Below are 14,101 nucleotides of genomic sequence, written 5' to 3'. Positions count from 1 at the left end.
TATCAAGAAAGGGCTATCTGTTTAGACACGTTCTTCCCTTCAGAACTAAACCCAGACCAAAAAGATAGCTTCGCAGAGGAAAGAACGAAACAAGAGAAGAAAGAAGAAAGTTGAAGAAGTATATTATTAAAAGCAAAGGGTCAAGTTAGTGAAGCAAGAAAAACTCTTGATAAACTTGATCTCTAAAACAGAGAGAATAAAACTGTTGGTGTTAGGTAGCACAGGTTGCAAGGGCTTGGTTATGTGAAATCATAAAGCTGTTTTTGAATGACTTTCTAAACTGGATTTAAAGCCATCTTGGATGATGCCTAAGTAAATGGACTGAATAATAAAGCATTCTCTTTCCCTGCAAAGTTAAGGAAATAAAAAAGTTAAGTACACAGTATGATCTTTCAGATTATATGCTTCATATAGACAATTTTTGACAAAGTCATTTTTATAAATGAAAAAGAAGATGCTTCCTGATGAATTTCAAAAAGCAACGTTTCTAGTAACATATGAAAAAACTAAAAATATGAAAATGGAATACCAATGACCCATTTGTTTAAGGACGAGTAATTCCATTAGCTGAGCAATGCCCACTATTCTGCACAAGTTTAACACTAACTTTTGGGTAAGTGAATCTAGATTTCTATTAGAAAGACAAACAAAATCCTACAAGACTTTAAGATCATTTGAGACAGAAGATCTTAAAATAAGAAGGATAAAGGAAGCAGAGTTTAAACAGGATGAAATATTGGATTCATCAAGTTATTATAAGCATTTCCTTCTTAAATTGTAACAGAAGAATAACAATGAAGTACTGCCTTTGATTAACATATAAAACAAAACAAAAAAAAAAACCCAACAAATAAACAAGATTTGCTATACCATTCCCCACTTGGAGAATACTTGTATCATTAAAAGACATCCAAAGGAATTTTTCTTTTATCTATTCAATTCTCATTTAATTATATTGTGGCTTTACTTTTTTATGTGCAAGGTTTAAGAAAGTCCCTTTGACAAATCTGTCAAAGAAAAATGAGATTTTGCTCCTGAATTTGTGGAGAAAAAAGAACTCTCCTACATTGCTGGTGGGAATGCAAACTGACCCAACCATTATGGAAAGCCATGCGGAATTTCCTCAACTACTGAAAATGGAGCTGCCACGTGACCTAGCAATTCCACTCCTACAAATCTACCAAAAGGACACAAAGACATTTAATTCAAAAAGATACCTGCACCCCTGTGTTTACTGCAGCACTATTTACGAAAGGTAAGCTATGGAAACAACCCAAATGCCCCAAAATAGATGAATGGATCAAAAAGATCTGGTTTATATACACTATGGAATACTATTCAGCAATCAAAAAAGATAAACTCATGCCATTTGTAGGAACATGGATGGAGCTGGAAGGGATTATACTCAGTGAAATAAGTTAGAGGGAAAAAGAAAAATACTGAATGGTTTCACTTATAGGAAGAATATAGGGGAACCAAATAAGGGATTGGGGTGGGGGAAAATAATAACAACAACAAAAAATAACAAGCAACTAAAATCAGAGACATCTGCAGAAGAGGGAGAGGGATCAAAACAGGGGAGGGAAGAGCACAAGGGACTATGGTGATGGTGCACAGGTGATTTGGTGGTGGGAATTCTATGGGGATGACACCTGAGAGGAGAAAGCAAACACTGTACAAAAATGAACAATGATGTAAAATATATATAAACTATATTAAAAAAATATACTATATTCCCTGGACACCATAATGTAAACCTGATGCTGCAAAGATGAAAATGTAAATGCAAAAAAGTTTATTCTTCATCATTTATGATAAGTCAACAGATAGCTGATATCTAAATAAGAAAAATCACAAAACAATATAAGAATGTCACTGGAAAAGGTAAGCATTAACAGGAAATACCATAAGAGGCAAGACTGATCGTCTCATGGGAGTAAGAGTCAAGGTTAGACAGTAAGGTAGAAGATTATTATTATTGAGTATAAGCCATGGAGCATCATTTCACTTTGTAAATTATGTAAATACATTTGTTCTGGAAAAATATATAAATTTTAAAATACTGAAAAAGTAACACATATCACAAGTAAATTAATAAGACTATTAAGAACTTCTGTAAATGTTTTTGTCGTGACTGTTTCAGATGCTGCTATGCTAATAAAGATTAACTCCCGAGGAAAGAGAAAAGCAAAGTAGATGAATATATCTCAAGATGGCAAAAAAAAACTTTTTTTGAAGGGGGACAAATGTGTTACTTTAACTAATCATGCTCTCTGGTTTTTAATCTATAGTCTGGTGAATTTCTTCATGACAATAATTTGCATAAATGGGCCAAAATTATGATGAGAAACTCCTCACTAATCTTCAGGTAACTGGAAATTTCCAAGTGAGTTGAATATAATTCTATTGACAAAACTGTTCATCTACACAACACTTACAGTATATTCTGGTTTGAAGGAAGAGAAAAATCTCCAATCTGTTCTGTGCCCAAACTTCTTGAATAGAAATGACAGTTTTCACCAAGTTTCTTGGAATATGTGCATAGCCAACACAATTCAAGTTGGTAAAGTACTGCTCTTCCAAAATCATAAAACACAATAGATCTGGTATAATTCTGCTCTCAGACCCAGGCTTGAGGAAGGATGGGATGTGCTGAAACTGCTAGAAGGGCTCCATGGTGGCTCAAATGAGTGACTCTAGGAGGCACAGGGTAAGGCCCTAAATATGTTCTTTCTCTTTCAAAAAGTCCACCTTCACCCGTCTTCAAGATAAATCATGAGGCACATTCAGGTTATGGACAAATCTATATAGAACCTCCAATATCACTAAATCCCTTCTACCTCTAGGATATTCTACAGGTTTGAAGAATTTGAGGCATTCATTAAATAGAAATGTGACTTATTGGAACCAAATATATGCAGAGATTACAGTTAATGTAAAACTGCCACTTAAGAAAATCACTCCTGTTGCTTGTTTTATTGATTTGCTGCTAGTTTAGAATAAAGTCTTAACTTTATCAGTTAACTTTATTTGTGCTGTCTAATATGGTAGCCATTAGTTATGTGTGGCTACTGAGCACTTAAAATGTGGCTAGTGCAAATTGAGATATGCTATAAATACAAACTAAAGATTAAAAAAAAGTAAAATATTCCATTAATAACCTTCATATTGATAATATGTTGAAAATAACACTTTGGATATACTGGATTAGATAAAATACATTATCAAATTTAATGGCATGTTTCCTTTTAAAGTCTTTAATGAATCTATTAGAAAATCCAGAATTATGTACATGCTCACGTAATATTTCTAGTGGACAACACTGCACCAGCTAAACAGTTTTAATATAGTTTTATTAATAGGCCTCAGATATATAGCTCTCTAAACATAACTCCTAAACATTTTGCTCAATAATTTTTTTTCAGTTGAATTTTGGCATTGCTGACCTGTTAAGTTGGATTACTCTTAACTTTTACTGTAACCACAAGAAAATCTCTCATTAGAGAGATTTTATAAAAAGTTGTACATATCATGTTTTGCATAAATTCATAATACCCTAGCCTTATTAGTGCACAAATATGAGCTACACAGGTGAAAGTTCTTACAAGAAACAATGCCCAAATCGCTAACACTCCTCAATACTGAAAATAACTGCAGTGGATAACATAAACAAAACAAATTATAACAGCACATACTCCTGCCAACAGAGAATATCAAACTGGGCATTTAAAGGGAAAAAAATTCAAGTATGTGGGACATCACTTTAATACCTAGGATATAAAGTACCTGTACTAGTTTATTGTATATAACAAGTTTCCTCAAAATATAGTAGCTAAAACAGCAATGCACATTTTTTCTCTCTCATAGTTTCTGTGGGTAAGGATTTACAAGCAGCTTAGCCCAACATTTCTGGGGTTATAGTCAAGATGTCAAGGATTCAGTTCTCTGTTTCTACTACATGGTAGGTAAGGTGGTGACAGCTATTGACAAGGGGCCTCTGTTCCTCTCCAAAGGGCTGCTTGGATGTCATCATAATATGATGCCTGGCTTTCCTTAGAGCAAGTGATCCAAGAAGGCAAGGCAGAAATACCATGGTCTTTTATGATCTAACTTCAGAAGTCACATATTATCATTTCCTACATTAATTATTGTTCACACAAACTAATACTGACACAATATGAACGAGGACTATACAAAGACATGAGTACCAAGCAGTAAGGATGATTTGGGGCCATCTTGGAAAATGGTTATCACATACCCAGTAAAAAAAAACCAGATTATCAATAAACAAGAAAGAACAGATTATCAAAGCTGCTTCTGAGAGAAAAATATGTGAGCATAACAGACCTTTACTACAAAGATACAGCTTTTGTTATGAAATTATACTAAAATGAAAGACAGTGATACTATATTAAAATGGAACTCAAACTTACCTAAAATATAAAAGGCAGATATTAAGGATACTTGATAAATCTGGAATATGGGTTGACATATAATTGGATGTGAGATCATCAAAATATGCATTCTCTCAGAAATTATTCAGAATAAAATATGCAACTGGATTGCATTCTAATAAGAGATTTTCTTGTGGTTACAGTAAAAGTTAAGAGTAATCCAACTTAACAGGTCAGCAATGCCAAAATTCAACTGAAAAAAATTATTGAGCAAAATGTTTAGGAGTTATGTTTAGAGAGCTATATATCTGAGGCCTATTAATAAATTTAGTTCTCATATTCTAGTGAAATTTGTTTCTTTTGGGATCCAACCCATTTTTTTAATACAAGAATGAAATATCTAGTCGTGTTGGCCCCCTCTGAGTAAAAACCCTCTCTAAACTCAACTCCTGGTTCCCCATCAATTTTCATTATAATTGATTCTACTCTAAAAGTAGAAAAGGGGAAATGTCATAAAATTTAGCTAACAAATCAGTCTAATTTTAAATTAAAGAGATGAACTACTTGTACAGTTTGCAGTTAATTTTCTAGCACTCACTCTTTGGACATAATAAAATAGTTATCTGAAAGAAAATGCTGAAAAAGAGACTTCAATTCCATTCACTTATTTGCCTTGGATATTTCACTTTTTAATTCAGGCAGCCCTAAATTTATATGTACTGTGTGCCACAGACAACTCACAAAATAGCTATCTGGATGCCATATGGTCTTGGATAGTTCATATCACTTAAAATGAAAGCAGTATCTTTATCTTCAACTGCTATATAAAATAAGTCTGCGCTCATCAAAACAAACACATACCAGTTTTCCTACCACGGGATTAGGTACTGAAACCAATCAGATTTATTTAACTGAGGTCAAATGAGACTGCTTTCTTCACCAATTGCAGGGTTCAAAGCAGGAGGTTTGTGTTACTAGTTTTGGGGGAATGGTAGAGGAAGAAGCGATAAAATGGAAAGCTACTAAACAATTTATTATGCCCTTTAAAAAAGGAGACTCCTGTATTCAAATGAGATTAGGAAAAAAACTGTGACAGCTATAACTTAAACTTACTCAAGGTAATTAACAAGGAAATTGGGTCCGTTAGCAAGTCCCATGATATCACTTGCCTAATACACACCTCTGAACTTAACTTCTTTGCATTAGGTCTGTCTACATCTATCTATATACCATGGCAGCTATAAGACTCTGGTCTGCATTGCCTTTCTTTTAAGTCAAATACTCAATAAGGAAAAAGGAAAAACAGTAACTAAAAATATTAATTTTGAAGTTAAAAGAAAAAGTGATCAATAATAAAATAACATAAAAAGAAACCACTTGAATATGATTGATCTTATTAAGCTTTCCCCTTTTTCAGTAGAAAGTCATGTGGACTTCATATAGATAATCCAAGGTAACACAGCTTCCCAAGTTCACTTTTTCCTTTCCCAATTCTGACTTTGCCATGGTTATGGAGATCATTTATTTAGGCTAATAATAAGAGCTGCTTCCTTTGGAGTAAATACCACTTACCAGAGAGACTTGAACATGTTCTGAAAGATATTAATGTTAACTGCTATCCATTATCCTTACTGTAAAGAGACAGTAATGCTTTATTGCCCTAAACCCCCCTGCTTATTCTTACCACCTCTTCCCCATTCCCCCAAGCATACATACACATGCAGAAGATTTCATTAAAATCATTCAAAATGTCAGAATTCAATTACCAACTGCTCAGATGCTTAGTGGGGGAAAAAACTGAAGCCAGATGTATTGATGAAGTCGATTTATTAGAAAAGAAGCTAGCCCAACACAGAGATAGAATTTGGTTACACAGCAACTATTTAAGGAAATGCTTTGGGTTAAAATTTTAAAGTATTTTCTTCCCTCTTCTCTTTAAAGTTCCTCAAACATTTCCCCCAGTTATAACCTCTTAGGTTAAAAATCAAAGTCAAAGCAGAAGCAGATGCATTCATTAAAGCAATGGAAACACATACATATACAGTGATGTTCCATATAAGTAACGTTTACAGAGCATGGTACACATATCCCATATAGATCAGCCAGGTTCTCATCTTGAAAATTCTGGTAGCTGGGGGTCAGAAACTCAGGCAAGGACATGGGGTTTACCTAATCTGAAAACACTGTCATGTGCCCTATAAAAGTAAAAGGAATCTTATTGGAGACTTCATTTTCCAAAGGTAAAACGAAGAGAAGTTCTCAAGTAACACAACAGAAATGATTAAACCAGTCACTTCACTAGGTGTGAACACAGTATTTGTAAGAATTTTAGTGCCAAATGTAACTTTAAGCACTAATCATATTATTCGGAGCATTCCTGCAATAAGTTGAAGGAATGTGGCTAGAAGATCACATAGATTAGTGCTTAGAGGGAATGGCTTAGTAGATATTATTAATGGATAGTTCACATTAGAAAAAAATAAACATTTTTCCACAAATTTCATTGGATATCAAATGGAATGGAGTTTTGGACAGTTCTCTATAGAGTACATTTCAAACAGTGCAGAGTTTATTAAAATAATCTTAAGACTTGTGTTGCTTTCTTTTTCTAAGTGGCAAAAAGTGGTGCAATTTGAGTTTTAAACGCTATAAAAAGCTGCACACAAGCCAACAACTTGAACTGGTGCTTCATCTGAAGGAAAACAGAATTTTCAAGTTAATTTCAGCAACTATCCACAGGGTTAGAAACAGAGGCAGTGATTTGTATGTATACTCTTGCAGAGTAATCTCTAACTCCATTTAATCTTTGTTGTGAACACCACGAAGACTCATACAGAAAAAGCCCTGTTTTGCCAAGGGAAAAAAAGTTAAATAATAAAATAAAAAAATGATACAGGAATAAATCTTTAAAAAGATCTATGAGAAGGTTTATTAAGAAACTAAAATTCACATTTACAAAAACAAGAACATTAAATTACCAGTATGTATCATATTATTTCTATAAAAATGTGAGACAATCGGGCCTCCCCTGGTGGCACAGTGGTTGAGCACTGGGCTGCAAAGCTGCCCGCAGCCTCTGTAGCGCCGGTTCGATCCCCGGCCACAGGGCGAGGGTCCCACAGGGCGCGCAGACCTCTCCTGCCGTGCCTGCTGCTCCCCTCAGCAGTGTATTTCGTCCATCTGCCTGTTCTGTTCCCCGCTCTGGCGAATTCTCTCACCCTCCCGTGCTTCTGACTATACCCAGTGCTTGTATAAATAAATATAAAAAATAAAAATAAAAAAATAAATCTTTAAAAAAAATGTGAGACAATCATAATTTTTAAAAGTTTTCTTAAATAAGTACCCCAAGCCAATGTGGAAATCAAGACTAGCCTTCATTTCAAAAAGGGAAAAAAAAAATCTCTTAACAAAGCGGAAGAATTTTCTTTGTAGATAGAGCAGATAAAATTAAATTTTAAAGAAACACACAAATGTTTCATTGATTCTGCATCTAAGAGTATATGCCTAAATATAAATAAAGGTGTTTTCACCTACCTCTATTTCTATTATTTTCACTTTCTTTGATTTTTTAATATTCTTAATATTCACTGGTCTCACAAGAGCCATACAGTTTTTCAGAAGTCCCATTAATCTCTCTGACAATAGCCTCTCCCAAGGTTAAGTTCAGATACTTTGTTATAAATAAAAACAAAAACGCCAGGGTTGACATGAGCCCCTGCAATCTACTTACTTTGTCTTACTAAACGTAAGTATAAACTTATAGTTTTGTTAAAAGACAAATTGTTACAGCTTAATGAGTAAAAATATAGTAAAATAAATATTCTCAACTAAGGAAATATATTTCCTGTTAAAATATGCAAAAACAGACTAATATAGAATTAAAATCTAAGGGAAACAATGTTTGGCAAAATTAAATGCATAATACTAACAGAAGAGTTGCTATCATATTAAAACACACGGTGATAGGAAAGGCTGGTCACTGATACGTGTGTTGTTTTAATCAGTCCTGTATTTTGTAAAGTATCACCTGCAATTGTACAACAGTTTAAATGTGAGGCTAGAACCACTTTAAATACCTATTATATCATCTCACCTTAAAACAGTCACACTAAAAACCTAATTAGACATTCCAAAAGTCTTGGGAGGGGCTGTGAAGTTTGGTAAGCACGTAACAGGAAAAACTGGCCAAGTAAAGGCATCTGAGTTTTACACACACACACACACACACACACACACACACACACATATACATACCTTGGTCGGTTTTGTTTATTTAGTTTTAATGGAGTTTGTGAGAGTATGTGAAACATTACTATGGTTCCAAGAGTCAGAACAAAGCGATACGCTAGAGAAGTCTCACTTTCTCTTCAACCCTACAACCTCAATCCTCCCCCTACCTTCTTTCTACTCCTCTCTCAACCACTCCAGTAAATATCTAGTCTCTCCAGTTTCTACTTTAACCTTCCTGTTTTCTTTTGCCAAAAAAAAAAGATCAGATTATTGCCAAAAAAAAAGATTATTGTCGATTTCTTACACCCGCTTCTTTCTCACACCAAGAGTAGCACACTATAGGTACTGTAGTTGTTTGTGCTTTTTTTCCCTCCCCCACTTAACAGGAAATCATTCCATATCCTTTCATCAGAGATCTTCCTTGACCTTTTAAGCTGCCAGTCTCCACTATGTGGATGTACAATACTGGACGGAAGCACTTTCATACCAATGAGCAATTAGATTGTTTCCAACATTCTGCAACTATCAACTCTACAAATATCCTTGTGTGTATGTACTTTGATATTGCTGCAAATATATCTTTGGATACCTCTAGACATGGGAGGGGGGTCAATAAGTAACTACATGTGTATATGATAATTATAACCCAAATGAAAAGTCACTTTTGGGATCTTTAATAATTTTAAAAGCATAAGGGGATTATAAAAACAAAAAGTTTGAGACTAATTACTACAGAGCATAGTAATAACTGTCTAAACCATGAAAGTACAAAAGGCTACAAATGAGTGGCCATGGGTTATCTTAAGGAAGGGAATTCATGGCTAAGGCAGTGATAAACAATGGCAGTGTTCAGAGTCTACCGGGATCCCTAGATTTCCTCCATTTTTCAGATACCATTTTCATTTCACATATAAGGAATCTGTTTAATCTTTTCAGAACACTTTTAATGTGTTCGGCCAAGAACAAAGAGCAAAATAACAACGGATTTCCAAACTCACTTTCTGCCAAAAACTTTGTTTCATCTGAAGTATTCAAAAAATGGAAATTTGGAAAGAAATAAAGTCGTTTTTACAGAACTTTGTTGTTTTACATATTTTTCAAGATAAAACATGGAATTTAAAAACAGTCCAACAAAGACAATCATGGTGCAAATGCTACACACAACTGTCATGGATAAATAGGACAGAGAAACCAAATACTTATTTGGTGTAATAAGTAATGTTCAGCATGTTGAACAAAAGAAGTCACAAAAGAATAAAGAGTAAATATGACTCCATTTATATAAAGTAAAAACATTCAAAATCAATTGATACTTTTTATTTGACATATACATAGGTTACAAAGAAAAGCAAAGAAAAATGGATGTCCTAATAATGGTTTCTTCTGGAAAAAAGGAGAATGATTGGGAAGAAATAACATGATTCCTGGGTTGCCAATAATACTACAATTTCTTGAGATAACTATGTATGTGTTTTTACATTTTGTGTATATAGATGTGTGTGTTTTACGCACTTATTAAAATGCATTTTATTTTTCAGAACAAAGAAAGGTAAATTAAAAACTTGTAGGTGCTTTGGAACAAATGCAAGTTCTACCAGAAGAATGAAACCACTGATGAACTTAACACCAAAACAGGCAATTGTTGAGTAACAAAGGTGAAAACAAATCTTGTAGTCTAAACCAAGTTCTTATCCTCACCAACAAAAGAAGACACACTATGTGTTTCTTAATATGATTAAAATTCATCTTTGGAAACCAAAGCAGCATCTGATAGAAAATATTCATTACTCATCAAAATTTAAAGCATTATTTAAATTATTTCTTTTTAATAGGATAAAGAATCTATTTTAATGCTAGAATTGTTGTGTTATAGTGGAAATATTAAAATAATTTCTTTTAAAACAGAAATAAGACAACAAGACAATGTTTCTCTCTATTTCTCCTATTTCATTGTCAATAGATGGACCCAAATGTAAATTCAGAAATTTAAAACACAAGAAGTTTTAAGAACTTTTAGGACACAAATCTTAAATTACTAATCTGTTATTCCAGTAAAATACCAAAAGTACCCCAAAAAACTTGAATTGCAACAGTGTGACATTTAAACACCTCTAAAACACTTAGTCTTCTTTGAATTAATAAGCAGAATACCTTCAATTAGCTATTTTAACTATACAATAGGAATAACTTCAATCGGGAGCTGTATGCCTAGAAGAGGCGGATGTGGTATATGTTGCTCAAACTATTCACTGGTCACAGTTCTCCTAGGACATCTCACTTGAAATTAGATTACTAGGAAACTATGTATCCAGGTGGTATATTATTTGGGCCTACAGCTCTATCATTAGAGAAACTGAACTTCACAGTAATGGCCTTAGCTATGAATAGAAAAAGTTATACCAAAGAGTCCTATATATTATAATTTTGCAAAACTAGTAATGAAAACTTTATCCATAGTAATAGTTTGAATAAAGATCTGGGTTTCAAGTGTTTCTAAATCAGGATCTGTCTACCTTGGACTACTCACACTTAGACTGAGCAAAACTTTGCTGTGGTTTGTTTTCCTGTGAATGCTGAGCAGCATCTCTGATGCACCTACCCCCAAGTTGCAAAAATTGAAAATGTTTTCAGATGTAGTCAATGACCCTGAGGGCCAAAGGACCCCCAAGTTGATAAGTACTCTAATCAGTTCCAATGAGACAAATTTCTCATAGAATTCCATAAGGAAAATTAAAAAATTTATCTCACGTTTTCCTCATTACACCACATGTTATATCACACCACATATTCCAATCTTGTTAACATACTGTTGCAAACTTACTTTTACACAAATCCTCACTTTAACCCTCAGTTATTTTTTGAGATAGAAGCTCTACAATTTGTGTCACTAGTCTTCACATAACGAAGCAATTAACATTATCTTCTGTTTACACATGCTACACTAAGTGCATTTGTTGATTTTTTTCATCCTTTTAAAAATTGTTTGGAGTTTCATTTAATTTTCTTTGTGATCTTTAATAATTTGGTTGTTATCTGGATATGCCATTTCTGTATGTAACATTTTATTCCAAATAATCACTTCATTTTAACATGATAATAAGTCCCTGCCTGGGGAATGAATGACTAAACAGCAAGTGAAAATACAATTAAATACAATTAAAGAGACCCAAAAGATACTATGAAAGTTATGTAGGGGGAAAAAGGTTTGCTATAAAACATATATGTTTATGTGAATTAAAAACATATGGCTTAAGAACAACACAATCTTGAATCTAAAACTAAACAGAAATTTCCATAAAATTTAGTATATCATTAACCACATAAATATTTTTTAAAAGATAAATATTTTTAAAAGAACTCCTATTTACAAATGCTACTAACAGAATTGGTTATCAGGATAAGGAAAGAAAACTTTCAACCTGTTTTATAAAATGCAACAAAATAAATGATAGATAGATCAAAGAAATACATATAGATCAAAGAAATACAGTAAACAAACACATATCTACACATGTAGCTAATGAAGTAGAAAAACTAATGTATTTAATCCTGTTGTAGGTGAGAAACAAACGAAAAACAACAAATTAGCCTTCAAAGGACAAGGCAGGCATAAGACCTTTTAAAAAAGACTTAAATAACTAAATATAAGATTCATAAGGAAAATGACTGAAAAGGAAAAATAACTACAATAAGCATCATTACTGAACTCATTTAACATATAAATTCAAAGTACTATATACAGATCTCAAAGACAGTTTTAGAAACGTGACTGACATGTGAGAAGCAGGAAATTTTATTATCTGAAAATATACACAGTTTCACTAAAGAAATGAAATGTAAAACAATCTGAAGATACCATTTTGTGTGCAAAATGAGCAAAAAAAAAAAAATAGCATCAAAGAAGCTATGGGGAATATGGAATGTCTATCTATTGCTAAAGATATTGTATTATAATTAGTTCACCTAACCTAAAAAGAAATTTGAGAACACTTCAAAACTCCATACACTTTCACCCATTATTTTTTTTCTGATAAATATCCACAGAAAGTACCCATTTGGGAAAAATTATCTGTACAATTTTTTTCCAAGGAAAACTGGAAATAAAATGTCAGCAAAAGAACTGTTAGTAACCTTTGGATTCAACTGATTAAGGTATCAGTTTCATTATGAAAATAAAAAATTCATGGAAATGTTTAGTTACATAACATTAAGTTTTTAGAAAATAAAATGCAAACTCATAATACTATACAAAGTGTGACAAGTTGAGGTTTAGAAGAAAATTTGGACTTATAGTCCAAATTTAAATGTTATGGATTAATTCCTCTAGAACACCAATAAAAACTATAATTTTTTGCCTATTTTTAACTTTTATATATATTTTACAACATTCTTCCTTTTCGTACAATGAATGCTTTCTCTTCTTGTAGTCCCCGTAGAATATCCACCACCAATTCACCCGTGACCATCACCCTAGTCCCTTGTGCTCTTCCCTCCTCTGTTTTGATCACTCTCTCTCCCTCTCCCCTACAAATGTTTCTGATTTATATATGCCTGTTAATTTTGTTAAAAACTGTAATTTTTAAACAAAAAAGCAAAGGCATATGACCTGAATTAAAACTAAAGAAACCAGCTCCAAGAAAAGCAAAAATATGAAATGTTACTTGGAGAAATAAAAAATAACTCAAGGGAAGAAGAAAAACACAAAGATTCTATCAAAAGACCATGTAAATAAATGGCTAGTTAATAACTAAAATAGGCTAGTTAAATAGGCTAGTTTAGAACTAAAAGACATACTAAAGTCCATTTAAGTCTCACTATCTATAACTCAGTTTTACAGATAGGAAAACAGGTTCAAGAGATAAAGTGGAATCTATTACTTTCAATATTGGGAAATGTGTTATACATACACAAAATACAGAGGACAGCATAATGGATCCCATGTCATCATCATTCAGCTTCAATAATTATCAAAAAAGGGTAAATGTTCCCCCTCTCCACTACCATTGAAACTTTAAAAAATAAATCCCAGAACTTGTATGATTTTGTCTGTAAATACTTAGCTCTGTATCTAATTGGTAATATAAAACAGTATCATAACATCTTAAAAAATTAAAAATTTTATGTCATCTGATATCCTGATATTCACATTTCCCTCACTGACTTAAGTCTTCTCTACAGTTAAAGTCAGAATTCAAGTAAGTACTATATATATTTTCTTGAAATTATGTTTCTTAATTTAAAATCTTTAATACCCATCTTCTTTTCTCCCTTGCTACTTAGCAGTTAAAGAAACCATGTTATTTGCTATGTGAATTTCTCATAAAATGGATTTCATTGACGGCAATGCTAGGGGTATTTAACATACTTCTCTATTTCTTAATCTTATTTAAATTGGCTTGATTTAGGTCTCAGAGTTAGGTCTGAGTCTTTTGACACAGGTCTTTTGACCTCCCCACTATCCATCCCAGCAGCACCTC

The 14,101-nt window shown here is 32.9% G+C and overlaps 1 protein-coding gene across 3 annotated transcripts in view; it reads right to left on the bottom strand.

Annotated features, from left to right (window-relative positions):
- ERC1 (ELKS/RAB6-interacting/CAST family member 1) overlaps nt 1-14,101 on the bottom strand; it is a gene marked incomplete at both ends in the record, with an annotated part of 269,908 nt that overhangs the window by 147,296 nt on the left and 108,511 nt on the right. The window lies entirely within an intron of this gene.

This window comes from Talpa europaea (assembly GCF_964194135.1).
Source record: "Talpa europaea genome assembly, chromosome: 15".
NCBI lineage: Eukaryota > Metazoa > Chordata > Mammalia > Eulipotyphla > Talpidae > Talpa > Talpa europaea.
This window is presented reverse-complemented; position numbering and strand designations above follow the sequence as displayed.